General features: G+C 40.3%; 1 long non-coding RNA gene across 1 annotated transcript in view; it reads left to right on the top strand.

Annotated features, from left to right (window-relative positions):
- Positions 1 to 15,608, top strand: part of LOC115948023 — a 321,359-nt gene that overhangs the window by 174,857 nt on the left and 130,894 nt on the right. Inside the window, exon 2 of the long non-coding RNA XR_004081876.1 lies at positions 7,789 to 7,901. This is a non-coding gene — a long non-coding RNA (uncharacterized LOC115948023). The remainder of the gene's footprint in view (positions 1 to 7,788; positions 7,902 to 15,608) is intronic.

Genomic DNA, 15,608 nt, shown 5'->3' with positions numbered 1-15,608 from the left:
ATGCAGTGGCACACAGACTATCAATTGAGTGGCGTGCTTTAAGTGGATTAAATCTTAATTTTCCTCTAAGAAGTCTCCTCATTCAGAGTATGGTCAATTCTGGCCTTCAGGGCTGATTTTGCCTGCTCAGTTCCCATAAAAAATTTTGAACTTTTTTAACAGCCCATGTGCGGATGGGGCAGGTGAGCACGATTGCACCCTTATTTCAAGAAGCCTGGGGACAGCCTAACAAAAATAGTGGAGAGTTAGGAGAAAATGAAAATTTCCCATCCAACTCTGCCATACTCAGAGAAATGTGATCAGGTGGGCAAATGATGGTACCTGCAAGTGGATGGCCTGTTAGGGGTAACTAAGAAACCTGGCAAAGAGGAAAGGATCTTAAGAAAATATGGAATTATGGAGAATGGATTAGATGGGAGAAGGAAAAAAGCATGCTTGGAGGGTAAGAAGTGATAGCACAACAGAAGAGGAAAATGCAGTATGTGTTTGCAGCAGCTGAAGGAAAACCAGAAAAAGAAGGGAAGGAAAAGGTGGAAATATTTCCAGGTCATCCTGTCAGTGCAGGGGAGTGAAAGGAGGCCTGGCTGTTGTGTTCCAAGGAAGCACGCTGGTGTCAGCTTTGCTCAGTTAATGAGTGATGGGTACCAGCTCCTCAAGTCCCAGCACACACACTACAGTGCAGTGTGAGAGATGAACAGCACTTGTGTGTGGCCAATTCCAGCCAAGAGCAGTAGTAAAAATGTGGAAAACTTATCTGAAGCAGGAGAGCAATGCCTTGTAAAGGTTATTTTGGTTTGGGTGTCCCCAGTTGACAGCTGGGAACTGTTGCAGTGTGTGATAGCCCTTGCTGCCTGCCTAACCTCCAGTTATCCAGTTAACAGTTAAAAACTCTTTCAGTCTCTGGAGTTCTTCCCTCACCACCCTTTGCAAGGTTTTGCTGCATACTTTAAAAAGGCTCAGATAAATTGATGTCTCTCTGTGATATCAGGTGGGGATGGCCTGGAGTTCCTCCCATGCATGTGTCTCTTATCTAAGTAAAAGGTCCTTGGGGGAGGTGATGTCTCTTAATCCATGTTCCAAGACGAGTGTCCCACTTTTGCCTGAGTTCTTGAGATGCCAGTGAAATACAAATAATGATTGCAGCCATGCATGAGTGATTCAGTTCTGATTTTCTGAAAAAGTGTTCCATTTTACTATCTCATTCAAGAGCATGAAAGCAAAAATAGGCCATTTTGAGCAAATGATGCATAATCATGGACCTTAAACACCTTAACACGGAGCTCATACCTGAGGGAGGTTGGAATATGCTCAGTACTTTCTCAAGAGATATCCAAGTTGGTGTCAGATGACTTGTGGATTCTTCTGGAAGTTATGGAAATGTATAATGTGTCTGTGTTTTATTAACCCAAATATTTTTTGCATATAATTACTGATTCAGTGATTCCACTTTGTTTTAAACTGGAATATGTAAGGCCAGAGTGCCTCAATGGAAAACTTTAAAATATACCCACTCTTCCTGAAGAATCATTTTAAAATAATCTATTCTCTTATTTTCAAAGAATTCACATGGCAGGACAGGCTTCAGGTTGTTCTGAAGGACAAAATACATCCTGAGTAGCAGCTTGAATGAGAACTCCAAAACAATTTCCCTAGGGCTGATAATTTAGACAATTGAATTCTATTCTCCATAAATACCTTAAATATCCTAGACAAGTGCTAATGCCTCTGTTGTCTTCTTTTTGCTGACTGCAACCCTCCTGGTCTTTACAGAAAGACCTCTGAACAATGTGGCTGGGGAATGGAAAGGTGCAGAGAGCTTAGGCAATAATATTTTTGCAGTGCTGTCCACTGGAAGAGAATAATGTTTGTCTTTGCAACTACCCTGCTCTCGTGCACTCTGTGCCTTCACTCCTGGCTGACAGTTTCTTAGATCAGTTTTTGTGTTGTTTTCTCGTGTGGTGAAACTCTTTCAGCAGTGTTAAGTCACCTTATTTTTCATATTTTGCCTTGCCCTCCCCTATTCCTTTCCTTCCCACGTCAGCTCCAGAGCTGCAGATTTATTCTGCCCATAATCAGTTTCTGAGTCAGTTTGGGTGACCTTGACTCTGGCTGTATTTTTGTGACTTCTGTCTTTTCTCATCCTCTCTCAGCTTTGCCTGTTTCAGGCTGTAAGTCTCTACCTCTCCATAGAATTTTTCCATGCAGGATATAGCCTGAGGTATTGTTGTTTAATATTCTAATAAATGTGTGCCTAAGTATGAGTGTGTCTGCATTGCCAGAAATACCCCAAAATCTTTCTGTGCTTGTGTTATGTCAGTCCTTTGTTTGAAACTCCTTACTCTTGGAAAGTTTGCTCCTGCAATGTGCTGAGTTTGGTCTGGACTGGAGAGCTCCAAATACTCACATGAGTTTCTCTGTGCCAATGTAGCAAATATGTTGTTTTAATTTTGGGGAAAAAAGTCACCAAACCCCAACAAAACAAAACCCCCCAAACTTTAGTCCATATGTTGGGGTTTTTTTATTCTTTCAGAGTTGCCTGTTTGTTTGCTTTTTATTGAGATTGTTTGTCTAAAAACACACTCTCAAACTTTGGTTCTGAGTTGACTCTCCAAGGCTTGCCTTCTGTCCTTTATGTTCTGGAATGTTTGCATTCTCCCTGCTCCAGCATCTAAATGTGTCAGCCTGGTCTTAAGATGATGGTCTCACTTTCAAATGGGAGTATCAAAAACACTTAGCAATGTGCTTGCAAGGCTCACAAAGCCATTTTAAATCCTCTGATAGAAGCTATCTATTATAATTGCACCAAGTACTGTTATTAATGTCTCCAGCCTCTCCATTCTGTTTCTGCTCAAGCCATGCCCAAGAACAATTAGCTGTTTGTTTGACCTGCATTATAACATCATCTCTCCATTATGATAACAGTGGAGTGACTAAGAACAACACATAATCTTCAGATTTAATGGGGCAGAAGACTGCAAAGGGCCAAACCCGTCTTGATGAAATGCCCTCAAGTCAGCAACTTTATGCAAAGGTGGATGTGGCACAATGTGATTTCTGTGGCTCTGTCTGATTGCTACACAGAAATCCAGGACTGATACCAAGGCCACTGCAGCAGATCAGTCAGAAACTGCTGTTGAACATAGGAAATACTGTGGCGAACTCAGCAGCTCAATCTCTGCTGACTTTAGCAGAGACAAAATTATTTTACCCCACCTGTTGGTGTGCATGCAAATGAGAAACATTCCCTCTTCCTAAAATTCCTTGTGTGTGCCCAGAGTGTTCACCATTCATGTTACCAGGGCAGGGCTGTTTCTTTGATGAGGTGATCAGGAGCTGACTGTGATGGGGCACCTCAGTGGATGGACACAACACCGAGGACATGACAGTGCAGATTTCTCTGAGTAGAGCTGTTGGGATGACACCCTGTGAATGAAACTGCTTCTTGCCTAATATAGGCTGTGTTTGTAGACAATAACCTGGAAACACATTGCATTCTGAGAACTGAAGTCTAAAAATGCATATATTGGTCCAACAAATACATCACATTATCAGTTTTATTTTTCTGCTTCTATTGAATGCAGAACACGTGCTGCTAAGAAACAAAAAGGACATGCATTTATTTTCAGGCATAGGACTTTGCAACCACTTGGGAAGAATATTCTTGATTGAGAACCAAAACATTCCATGATGCTTAACAAACCTGCAAATTGAAAAATCAACATCTGCCCTGTGTAGCAACATAGCGGGAGAAAGACCTGAAAAATTCAAAATACTCTTTAAATTATGTTTCAGTGCATTTATAAAATTACTATTCCCTGAATTAAGGCTCAGGCTGGTTTTATATGGCAGCATCTGTTGTGTGGATGGGCAAAATCTCCTCCTGCACTTGCTGCTGGATGGTCCCAGGAACATGGGGCTGTGTCTCCCTGAACACTCCCACAATGGTGTCTTAAAACAAGATATTAATATATTAAACCACTGAGGATGACCTCAGCTATCCAAACCCCACAACTCCTGCACTCACAGTTCCCCTTCCTGATGCAATGTAGGAGTTTGCACCGGAGCAGCCAATGAAGGCGAGCAGAGCACAGTCTCTGTTCAGACAGAGGAAGGCACTGCTCTAAAGGAAACACAGAAACCTGTGATTATGCACTTACTGCAGTGCTGCCTGCCTGCTGAACGGCTGGGAATTTTTTTGCTGTTTCCCTTATTTACATATCACAGCCATGTCTTTATAAAGTTACTTTAATAATTTATTAGATTGATCTTTTCAAAAATCTGCCCAGGCTAGGTGTCATTAGGAAAAGTTATTTCAACTTATTTAAAGGTTTGTGCCCGGGTAGGGCATTTACCTGCCTCACTGCTGATATTCTAAAAATACCTCCATGTCCATACTATTATCCATTCTTCACGTCCAATTGCTCTGTTATGGTAATAGTCAGAAGCACACCATGTAGTAATTACTTACAGCTGACTTAAGAAAAGAATATTCAACTCCCCCACTGTTCCACTAGAAGGTCTTTATGCGCTATTAACTCATTCCTGTTTATTAATACTCTACTGGTAATTCTGGCTGCTGCTTTTTAGGTTTGTAATGGGAGGACTATTAAACAGCAATTATTGACCATATGGGTTAGTGGATATTTGTGGTGGTTGTTGGGTGGTTGGTTTTTTGTGGGTTTTTAATGTTTTTTAATGTTTTTAGGTTGTTTTTAAGGAGCCATATCACAATATAGTGGTGCAACTTTACATCTGCCTGGGATTAACAACTTTGGCAGTGTTCCCCACCTAGAAAATGCAAATTCCGTATTTCAGAAATATCTGAAGCTGTGAAAATACAGAGCAATTTAAAAAACATGAAAACCCTGTGCCAGACAAAGTGAAAATATTTTTTATCTTTTCTCCAGCAGTGGGGATAGGGTTTGAATTATTTTCTTTGGGGGTTTTTTGGTCTGTCTTTCTGTTTCTCTTTCTTTGACTTTTTTTATTTTTTTAGTTCTCGTCCTAGAATTTTGTAATGGTCAAGTGTAGATTTCAAACTAATCAAACTTCTTCTAGAAAAGTGTGAATGATAGCACTTTTAAGAACTAGAAATTTGCCTTCCTCGGTAAGCTTGCCTAGTGGGAAGATTGAGGAGAGACAAAATTACAGCAATTATCTTTCAAATAGCTGGGCTGAAAAAATGGTGTCTTCCCCCCTTTTCCTCTCCTGCCTTTTTTTTTTGCCTTTTTTAAAAATCATTTTAAAATCCAACTGCAGTTCCTGCCTTTGCCAGCAGCAATAGCTGTCAGTCACTGCACTGATGATTCCTTTTCCCACTGCTCTGCACTGGGAAGGCCAAACCAGCCACAGTTTTGGCAACCGCTCTCATTGTGGTGAGAAAATAAAACACTTCAGCAGGGAAAAAATATGTAGCAGCAGTGAGAAAAGGTAAACATGAATGTGGGATGTGGTGTAGGAGAAAAGGGATTTGGGAGGTGAGTTGATTTTAATGCAAAAGTGCTGGGCTGTGAACAAGTGTTTTGCAAGATATATTCTCATTTCTCAATTCTCTTTGGGGTTGTCCCTAACACCACTGAAGAAGAGTCAAACTTGGAAAACCAATTACTTATATTTGCCACTGACATGGCTTTTTTCTAGAATTTTCTTAATCCCTTAATACTCTTCTTAGACTTTCTTAGTGCTCCTACTTGTGTGTGTTTGACTTGGATTATGAGTCTCAGCTGTGTCAGTGTGGTCCTCTGAGCTGCTGACCAGTAACAGCTCCATTTAGACAAAATTGTGGGCACAGCTGCTTTTGGGGATTGTTGCATAGTAGAAAAATCTCTGCAGTACTAAAATAAGTCAAAATAATAATAAAGTCAAAATAAAGTAAAAAAGAATTAATTTTAAATTTGAAATCTACTGCTTTATCACTGATTAAACGCTATTTTTGTCTTCCTTTATTTCTTTTTTTTCTCCTTGTCTTTAGCATTGAAATTTTTCTTGGAATCTTCCTTTATTTCTTTTTTTTCTCCTTTAACATTGAAATTTTTCTTGGACTAACGAAACAAATTCTTGTGTGATGTGTCACACACAATTATTGCTTAGAGGATGTATATTTTTTGGAAAAGCTGGTGCACTCCTGTGCTTTTAGGTCCTGAATGTTTTAGTGATGCTTTTTTCCCAGGCGGTGAAGCTGAGAGAGGAAAAACTGAAGGGATGTGTTCAGTAGAGAAGGATGGGCCTGGTGGAAGGTGGGAAGTCCTTGCTCACAGGCTTTTACCCCTGCCTTGCCAGGAATAGCTGCACAGCACTGGCAGAAATCTGCTGAGGGACATTAGACAAGGGGGCTGAAGGTATAAAAAGGTGACATTGATTTTATTGCTCAGAAATATGGGCCAGTTAATTTTCTTTATGTGCCTGGCATCTTGGCCATGCTGCTTGATTTTTTTTTTTGCCTGGTGTAGTTTGTTATTTAAAATTGCTGTTTAGGTGGATGTGTCATTTCAAGTTTGGAATAAAGGATAACTGGGAATCCTGAGTGAGGTGGCCCTGGCTGTCCAGCAGGACTTCATTGGCTTGACTCTCTCATCTCCAAGTCAAACCTGCCCTGAAATAATTATATATTAATAAGAGAATGTTCCAAAATTTTATTCTGATACTGTAAAATTGCAGGTGAAAACTGGCTCTGCTGCTGATGTGTAGCTTAGGCTGGGAAATGAGTAGAGCATGATATTTGTTGAGAAACTGGAGTGGAGGAGCAACCCCTGACCATGCTCAAAGAAAAATGTTGTGCAAGTGATTCAGCTCTTCCCTCTCTTGCAGGGGAGAGATTAGAGGTGCACCACTTTGTCAGTTCATCTCCTTAACTCATCATATATTATTTATTACAAGGATTTGGTTTCCTAAGCCTGTTGTCTTCTTTTCTCTTAAGATACCACTGACTATTTGATCTTGAGGGCTTATTTTTTATGATGATGGTGATTATGATTATTATTATGTACAGGTATTTGGGGAGGGAAGGATTTTGAGCAACAGCAAAACCCGAGCTTTTAAACATATGGGCTGTCAGTGTTTTTGTCTTGTTTTGGCACTTTTTGCACCTCATGCTAGTGGTGTGATTGTGGTTGGTTTAAATACATCTGGGGTCTCCTGGAGCCTTGATTGCTGGGGTTTCCTGACTCTGCTATAATTCTGTGCATGGAGGTTCTTAAGTAAACTGGCTTAGACACTTTGAATTAATTTGCAGGATTTTAAAGATAAAAGAAAAACTTTAAAAACAAGTTTTTATACCCATCAACCTCATTTAATTTAAAAAAAGTAAAATTTGTGATGGCCAGGGTTTCTTGTTTGTTCATTCTTATGCCAACCCACCCCCAAAACTTATAGACTAATGAAGATGTTAACATTTAACATCATTCAATACAGCCTAAGTATTTTCACAGAGAACAGGTGCATTCTTGGCATAGCTGGTGTTATAGGGTGGATTCTCCATCCATCAAATGTTCAGAAGAAGCCTTTCATTTAAAAAGAAGGGAAGTCTTGTAGAAAAAATGGCATGTATGGGCTAAAATAAAATTAAAAAATAAACTAGGCAGTAACTAACTTGCTCATGTGGTTGGCAAACTGAGAGCAAAACTGTCATGGCTTTGTTCAGTTGCTAAAGGGATGATACGGAAATGTTTGATTAAAGGACTGGACTGTCTCCCCACCTAAGCCAGACATGAAAAGTTATAAAGAATATCAAATGAAGCTGTACCAATGTGACACATCCCTGGTTTTTCCTCTCCTTGCCCCTCTCTCCAGGCAGCTGATGAGAACAGAGGAAAGAGCAGATCATGGCACCAAATCCTGCCCTGGAGCTGAGCGGGGCTGAAGGAGTGGCCCTGTGTGGAGAAGCAGATGGAGTTCTGCAAACTGTAAGTGCCTGCTCTGGTACATTCCTTCCCAAGCAAACCCCCATGTCTGTGGTAACTGCATTTTTTTGGGCAAATTCCTTCCTAAATGTTGTTGTGAGATCAGAGAGAAGTACAAGCTTTGTAACTGCCTTTGGTCATTTGGGATCTCCCCTTCCTCCCCTGGCTGCCATGGCACCCTTTCGTCCTTCCCCGCGCTGACTGAAACGTTTTGGGTTCGTTCTTTATACGTTCAGATAAATCTTTTGTAATGGATTTTTGGGTTTTGCAGCTTAACGATATCAAATCCTTCCTAAGATTTATTGTCAGTCTCACTTGACCTGTGGATCAGAACTTAGAATGGTTGATGGAATTTGTTGCAGAATCAGGGAATGTTGTGAAAGTTGCTATTTTTGGTTTCTGTTTTGCAGTATCTGGAGACCACAGATTTAAAAAAAATGAAATGATAAATAATGTTTTCTTGGGTGTTCAAAACATGATGAGTGTGTGTGTTTCATGAACTTTGGCTTCTGGACAAGCTGATTTGTACTATTCCTGATAAAGAGATGCAAGACATCCAAGGTTTTTAGCTTTTAGAATTTCAGAATTCCTTAAAAAAAAACGTCGCCACCATCTCCCAGTGAAGGTTATAGACTGGCAGAGTGAGAATTTCAGCTCCTGGTAATCAGTTTGCTTTTCACAGACCTCGCTGAAGGGTTCACAGCCCCTTTCCAGCCTTACTGGAGACACATCTCTGTATAAGCAAAGGAGGAAAATGTGTTGGAGCTGGTGTGGACAAAATATTTCTAGGAGATAGGACTGGTGTTGGACCAGGTCTTCTTTGTAGAATACAGAGTGGGTTTGTTGCCTTCCTTCTGCAGAGCTTGAGGCTGTCCCACCACTCCAGCTCGGTGGGAGAGGCGGCCCCATGGCTGTGGGAGGAGGAGGAGCAGGCTCATAAATGGCATTTCATCCAAAGGGGGCCCAAAAGAAATTAAGTTTAGCAAAGAAAACAAGTTTCATCAGTTAAGGCAATAAAGCACAGTCCTGGAGCAAGTCAATAATGCTCAATTGACAGCCAGTCAATATTTGTACTGGATTAACTTTTCAGGGAATGTGGAGATTTCGGGGGGTTTTATGTAAACACTGTAAATAGGCTGGGACACTAAAGTAGGGTTACAAATACCGCGTGTCAGATTAGATTAGGATCACTTCCTGGGAGCAGGATTTCTCCTACCACGAAAGAGACGTTTATAGCTTGTGAAATGAACACAGATACAAATTTTTTTGTTTGTCAAATGTATTCCAAAATGCAGCCAGGCAGATCTCATGGCAGTGCTGCTCAGAACACTTCAAAGGGCAGCCTCTGTGTGAGGTCAGGCTCGCTCACCTTCTGTCTGTGCTGTGCCCAAGCTGTGCCACGTTGAACTGCAATTGAGGTGGCATTGAGGCTCCAACTCGATTAACAGGAATACTGTATAAATTAATTTAAATTTTGAACTTCATATAATGTGAAGAGCTATTAAGAAATATTCAGTATTTGTCATTCTGCTCCTTGCTGAAGAATTGGGTTGAGACATGACCAAAATGTGCTGGTTCTGACATCTGTAACACAAGGTTTAGTCTCTACAAGTCTTCTTTTACAATGCTTTGCAGTGGCATTCCCGCCACCCACGTCTAACCAATGAAAAATCCATTACCTTTTCCAAAGCTGGAAGCAAAGTGGAGAAACATTTTGAGAGGAAATTAGTAATTTACAGTGCCTTTTTTTCAAGATGTTGCCTTCACATTTCCTGACTTGTTAGAAGGATCTCAAATTACTGCAAGATGCTCAGTTCTCTAGAAATTATTGAGGGTGATTTGGCCTGTCCTGCCTGTCCCCAGGCACGGAAATGAGGGCAGGCAGAAGCTGGCACTGCCCAGATGGGCAGAACAGCCCAAGTAAATCTGCTTTTATGTGTATGAAACACGTGCATGGCTCTAGTGAAGTCCATGCAGGTAACACATCGCTAGGAGCCCCTCTTGCTGGAAAGTAGATTACTGCATTTTATTGTTCTTTCTTTTATTTCTCCTGCCCTTTTTTTTTCCTTAGAAAAGGTAATTAGGCCATAAACAGAGGTCTGACAACTAATTTTATCTGCAGCAAAATTAATATCGTAAGCAACAGATAATTTCAGCTGAGCAGAATTAAAAAAGATATATATTAATGACATTTTAAAACCAGAAAATCTAATTTTTTTCCTTCTGAACTTTTCATACCTGGCTCTTTTGATATGTGTGGAGATGCTCACTCCTTTAGTGAACAAATGTTTTGCCTCTGTACTGTTCCTGCCTCACCAACAGGCCTGGCTGGTGTCGGCCTGTGGTACGAAGTTGCTTTTAATTTCCTCTCTCTTGTTCTCTGGTTCCTTTCAAAGCAGAAATGATCTGAGGGAAAAGACATTGCTTTTCTTACCTCTAAATTTTCATTGACATTAATAGGAGGCAGGTGGCCAAGTCCCCGCGTACAGCTTTGAAAATTTAAGGTTTAACTTTTTTTTTTTTTTAACCCTGGGCAGATTCTTACACTGCTGGAGTTGTGAATCCTCAGAAAAGATATTAAATGTGCAACCATACCATGTCAGCAGTGCCTAGAGAGTTTATCTACAAAATTTTCGCCTACCTTCCAAATCTATAACCCTAAAATATTGATTGGTTAAAAGGTAGTGGATAAAGATTAACACAGCACAGCAGCAGATTACCCTAATCAAATAAAAAGACTATTAACAGAGCTGCTCACAGTTCTGAAGATGTTGGTTTGAAATACAGATGTCTTAACCAAAGTGCTATGTCTCATTTTCTGAATGCATTTTTGAATGCATTTAAATAAATTACCAAATAGAAAGAAAGCAGAGAAAAACTCCACATGCTCCAGACAGTAAATTTCCATTTATAATAAAATTATTTCATGCCTTTCAGTAAGTAGTTGGAACTTCTAAAGATCTATTCCACTGGCTAGTATGAAGTCAAGCAGTGATTCCCATCCTAGAAGGCTCTGTGGGCACATGTGTGATTTTAAACCTGTTAGGTTCATTTGGTGCTCTAGGTTCCTTTGGAAAACTGTCCCTGCTTCAGATCAGCACGGGTTCAGGTGGCTTGGAATTTGTCACAAACATTTTATTTAGCTTATTAGCGTTCCATAGGAGTAAGCTACCGGGAATACCACTTGGAAAAGAGCAGCATTTGTCACTAATGCTTTTAGTGTACACTGGGAATTTTTATCCAGCCAAAGGCTGAGCTGTGTTTTATCCCCTTGGAAGAATTTCCCATTGAGTGACGGCTGAGCAGGGATTGAGCTAATAACCCATGCCCTGGGTTATTGGAGGCACAGAGACAGAAAGAGAAAATAGGGTGGGTAATGTATTAATTTTCATCAGTTATGGACAATACTATTAAATTACTGACTCTTGTTGAAATAATGTGTCAACGATTAATAATGTCATTTCAGCTTCCCAAACTTTCCTACCTAAAAATTTTAATTCAGAAAGAAAAGATGTGAAAATGTGTGAGAGAGGTTTTGGCGCTCTAACTCATAGGTATGGAGGTCTTTTGTTTTTGTTTTTGTTTGAAATCGCACCTAATTTTAAGTCACAGTGTAAATGAGGTTTTAAAAGTTTTTAACAGCGATGTGGATAAATTTGGAATTAAAATTGAGATCTGAAATGTTGTGTTGCTCCACTTTTAAAAATAAGTTCCCTCCTCATTTGCAATTAAAATGCCTAGAATCTGCATAAAATGTGTGAAATTAGAGATAATTGAAATACAGTAGCTATAAATATGTCTACTCCATTTGAAAAATAAATAAAATGTCCACTAAAAGTGTGCGAAAGCCGTACCCCCTTCTCTTGTTTCTCACATTTGGATCTCTGGCGTTTTTCACACTTTTATAGCTAATTTTTATTGCAAAACAATATGTTACATTTGTAGCCGTTGTGGGAATGCAGAATAGCCCCTGGCAGCTCTGTAAAAAATGGAATGTTGGGAACACATTTAGAAGAATATAGCTTTCAATTTCATCCCCAGCATTGGTGTCGTGGAATCATATTAAGTGTGATCTAACAAAAACAAAAGGGGAAAAAAAAAAGAAAAACAAACGTTTAGAAAAATAATTGAAATCAGCTATTATTTAAAGTATGTTCATTTCCCCTGTTTGGATGTTTTCATAGTGTAAGTTGTTGTGATGTAGTGGTTTTCCAGGAGTGAAACTGCAAAGCCAGGTTGGTGCCATTCCCTGGAATGTGCTGTGCCACTCCATCCACAGCTCTGGGATGAGCAGCCACAGCCAGTGCCACAGCGGGTCAGGGGGCCCTGGGCAGGGAGCCTGGAGGAGCTCCCATTCTATCCCATTCTCCATTATCAATTATTGCTTATTAGCCTGGGCTCTGGGGAGTGTCTGCCACTAGAGCGGAGCAGCATCTCACATGCAAATCATAAAGAGCTTCTCTAACTTCAGTCTTGAAACTCTGAAAAATATTATTCCTATAACATCCTGTGCATCCTTAGTGAAATTGCACTGTGCTGTCCTGTAATTTCCAATGCTGTGCCGTGTTTCAGTTCCTGGGGAACACCAATCAACTCCCAAAGAGCTGCTTTGGTGGGGAAATGAGCAGCTTTTCAACAGCTCTGCGTCCAGCACAAGCACACACAGCAATTTGCTGTAATTCACACAAAACTGAATTGAAAGGCCTGGGTGAAGGTTACTGCCCTGGCTCCTCGGTGCTCCCAGTCCTGGGATATTATTTCTGGAAGCCCTGCTTTCTGGAGGCGTGCCTTGCACAGGGAATTATGCCAAAACAAAAGAGTTTCCGTGCAGGTTTTATCCTGGGGGTAACAGGAATTCAGCAGGTTTTGATGTTGGTGGCTCCTTCAGTAGCTCTCCCCTTCCCTGTACAGTGAGTATCACAGGGACTTTGTTGCACTCTGGCTTGGGAATGTAATATATTTTCCCCTTACTTTCCTCTTTCCCCCCCAAGTGAATTTATTAATAAATCAGAATACTGTATTTTTGACAGAGGTGTGGATGTGTACTGGACTCAGGTGCCTCACTTCAAATCTTCCACAATTTCTGATTTGGGGATAAGAATTATGAGGAGGAGGCAGATTTCCAGGATGTGTTTGAGGAGTGCTGAAATGTTAATGCATTAAGACTGAAACGGTGGGATTTAAATCGCTACATTGAGCTGCACATAGTACAGAGGGATTGATCCCAGAAAAGTACCAGAGAGGTTGTGTCTCATACAGGCCTAACCACTATGGAGTCATTCTTCAGAGACAGACCAAGCGACAGAAAAACCACAGCCTTACCTGCAAGGTGCCTTTTCATAGGTGCTTTTTTCTCTCCTTTTAAGTTGTCCTCAAGGAAAAATAAGAGCAAAAAGTCCCTGTGCTTCTCACTGCACATCTACAGCACTTCATAAATAATAGTGGCTGTTTTAAAAGCAGGGGACAGGCAGAGGGTTACAATGGATGAAAGCTAGTTAGTGAGTTAGCCAGATAAATGCTTAAAAGAACAGCAGCAAAGATAATCCTGCATTTTTTTCTGAGGGATTCACCAGATGACCCTTTTCTGTCTTTCCTGATCTGTGTTTCTTGAGTCAAAGGGCTGAGCAGAGACCTGAAAAACAAACCTGCAAACTTGGGGTATTGCTGTGATTTGTGATCGTGCCTCCTTCGGCTCCTGGGTTCCGTTTCGGAGTATCTCAGTTAAACCTTGTGTCCAGCATGGGCTGGCTTTGGAGGGAGCTGTGGCAGAGACTCCCTGGCAGACACAGGCACTGGTTCTCTCCAAACTTGTGAGTGACATGTGCAAAATTGATCATTTCAAGAGCCTTTTGTATAACACAAAACTTCAAGCAGAGAACCCAAGGCATTTCCTTTCATCAACCTGGTTCTAATTTGATCAAAGCACGAAAAAATTCAACCCGCCTTATTTCCTGTCCAGTTCTTTTACACTTTACAGCACATTATATATCAGTCTCATATCCCTGAATTTTAAGAAGCAACCAGTTATATAATTGGATCAACAGTTGCCAATCACTCCAGCACAGCACTGCACTATTACTAAGCTGACTATAATTTTGAAGCTCTTTTTTTATTATGCGTATGACTATATTATCACTGTATACATATTAGGACAGCTGAATGAGCCCCTCAAGGAAAATAAGGGTTCAAATAACTTTGAGAGGGGGGAGAGATGAACAGAATTGAGGATTCACCCCTGTTACAACCGTGGTGCCTCATGGCACAGTTCCAGGAGAAAGGAAAAGAACAGTAGCCGTGTGCTGTCTGTGAATCCTGCCCACAAATCAGAAAATTGCAATGCTGCTGAAGTGAGCCATCTTGCATGCTTAAGCAAATTAAAAATCAAATGCGTTTTCTGCTCTCAAATGTGATGGATCGCAGAGGAATTTTGCAATATGTGAGTCTTTAAATCCAGTTCCTTTGCTCACAGTGCTCCCTCCTCCCCACAGACACCTGCACACAAGTTCAGAATAAAGCCACTCTGGCTTTGCACTGCTCCTTCCTGAAGAATTGGGGAGTTGTCATTTGCATGTGACAAAAGCAGGTGCTGCTCCATGTCAGTAATTTGCACAATTATGTAAGAGAGTTAAAAACATCAGGTAAATAGTAGTATTTCCCCCTGAAGCCTAGGAAGTCAGAGTTCTTTGGAATACCTTGAACCCTGTCTCAGTAGTATCTCCTTAAAGAAAAGTGAGTGACAGTCTGTTAGAAAACTCTGTTTTATACCATTAATTTACAGATAAGGATTGTTAGTCAAATAAGCATTTAATTCCCAATAGCCTGAATGTTTCAATACCTCGTAGCAAACAAATACATAGAATGTACACAATGGCAAACAAATTACAGAAATATTCCATAGAATTGACGTATGAACTCATAACCTCTTAGGTAAAGGTGAATGACTATTGATGGAATTTTTTTATTGTGAGGACCTCCCTCCTTTTTTGTTGTTCTGTGCAATTCATTTGTATGCATTAGCTTGAAAGAATTAAACCTGTAAATCATAGCTTAGACAATAATAATAATATAAAGAAAACATTATGATTCTTTCTGGTTTTGCCACTCAGACATTTACCTGCTTCTGTTTTGGCTTTTTCTCTCTGAGCATACACACACAGTCATGAATATTTGTAGATATTTTTAGGTAAAAATATGTTTTGTAGGAACATATACATGTGTTTCCAGTATAGACATTTTTAAAAGGACATTAATTTCATACATTTTACATATCTGTAGGCACAGGCAGACAAAAGCATACATGCATAAAAATGTAATGTCTCTCCTCAGCAGTCAGATTCTCTGCCCTACAGGACTTCACCAGGAAAACTCACAAGCAAAATGCAGTTTTAAGCACCTTGGTGTAGTTAAAATTGCCCAGTGATTTTTGGACAAAGTGATCAAATTCAGGTGAAAGTGAGCCTGAATTTTGAAGTCGAGGAGGTTTCAGTAGGAGGTTTGTGTGGTTGTTTATTTGTTTTTTGGTGGGGTTTTTTGTGGGTTTTTTTTGTTTGTTTGTTTTTTGGTTGGGTTGTTTGTTGGGTTTTTTTGTGGTGACCAGTGTTCCCTTCATGTCTTATTTGGTACCTGGCTCTTTGCACCCCTGCACCTTGTCCACAGGCTGATAAAATGAAATGTGTCTTATCCCTTTTGCAGCCTGCTTTACAGTACTGT

Source organism: Geospiza fortis, unplaced genomic scaffold (genome assembly GCF_000277835.1).
Source record: "Geospiza fortis unplaced genomic scaffold, GeoFor_1.0 scaffold275, whole genome shotgun sequence".
Classification (NCBI taxonomy): Eukaryota; Metazoa; Chordata; class Aves; order Passeriformes; family Thraupidae; genus Geospiza; species Geospiza fortis.
The sequence above is the reverse complement of the archived record's forward strand: the minus strand, read 5'-3'. Positions and strand labels throughout refer to the sequence as shown.